A 1,348-nucleotide genomic window follows, 5' to 3' on the forward strand; every position below is an offset into this window, starting at 1 on the left:
CTGTAGGAACTAAGCGCTCGATCGAAGTGGAAAGAAGCCATTTAAAGTGTGTTAGTAGTTCCTGAGTTTGTCCAGGAGATGGCGCTGCAGTGTTAGCATCCCAAACCGCACACTTCTGCACTATTTACCTCATTTTGAAGCGCGAGTAGCGCGAGTAGTGTGTTTACATTGAAAATGCAACAATAAGAAGTGTACTACGAGTACCCGGATGATGCACTTTTTCAAAGAGTGTGAAATGTTGGACACTTCGTGCACTCAGCGCTCGCGGCTTCCTGTCTACAGCGGAAGGGGCGGAGTTACTGGCATCGACGCTGGTCTGGTAAAATAATTGTAAATAATGAATATGACATCTAGTGAAACAAAAGTGAGTTAAACGCTTTATCATCGTATCACGCTGTGTAAATATGTATATTAGTGAGATACAAGTGTTGAACTGGGGTGGATATCATGCTAAAGCTAGCGGCAACACAACGCTTGGGTTCGAAACGTCTTCCATTGGGACGATGGCGAGTGCAGTGTGTACATTGTAAGTGTGTACATTGTAATTGTGTTGTTTGGGACACCGATAATGATTTCTGCTGCCATGGCGGTTTCTCATTATTTAAGCAAAGTTTAAATGAATCATCTTTTATTGAACGCAGAATTGTTCCACGATTCGACTGTTTTCAATTTCCGGTCTCCAGTGTTTTCACTCGCATCAGCGTATATTATTCTTAATAATGTAATGTTTAGGGGTCTGTGTATCTCAGTGAGTATTGACGCTGACTATCACACTTGAAGTCGCAAGTTTGAATCCTTTGAATGCTGAGTGACTCCAGCCAGGTCTCCTTAGCAACCAAATTGGCCTGGTTGCTAGGGAAGGTATTCACATGGGGTAACTAAATTGGCCCGGTTGCTATGGATGGTAGAGTCACATGGTGTAACCAAATTTGCCTGGTTGCTAGGGAGGGTAGAGTCACATGGTGTAACCAAATTTGCCTGGTTGCTAGGGAGGGTAGAGTCCCACGGGGTAACTAAATTGGCCTGGTTGCTAGGGAGGGTAGTCACATGGGGTAACCAAATTTGCCTGGTTGCTAGGGAGGGTAGAGTCACATGGTGTAACCAAATTTGCCTGGTTGCTAGGGAGGGTAGAGTCCCATGGGGTAACCAAATTGGCCTGGTTGCTAGGGAGGGTAGAGTCCCATGGGGTAACCAAATTGGCCTGGTTGCTAGGGAGGGTATTCACATGGGGTAACCAAATGTGACTACCCTCCGCATCACAGTCAAGCTGGAAGTTTATGTCAGGTGATTTTGGTGAATGGTCTGCACTTATATAGCAAAGGAACAAAGCGTTTTGTAGATCCGCTAA

The sequence above is a fragment of the Xyrauchen texanus genome, chromosome 47 (assembly GCF_025860055.1).
Source record: "Xyrauchen texanus isolate HMW12.3.18 chromosome 47, RBS_HiC_50CHRs, whole genome shotgun sequence".
In the NCBI taxonomy this organism is placed as follows: Eukaryota; Metazoa; Chordata; class Actinopteri; order Cypriniformes; family Catostomidae; genus Xyrauchen; species Xyrauchen texanus.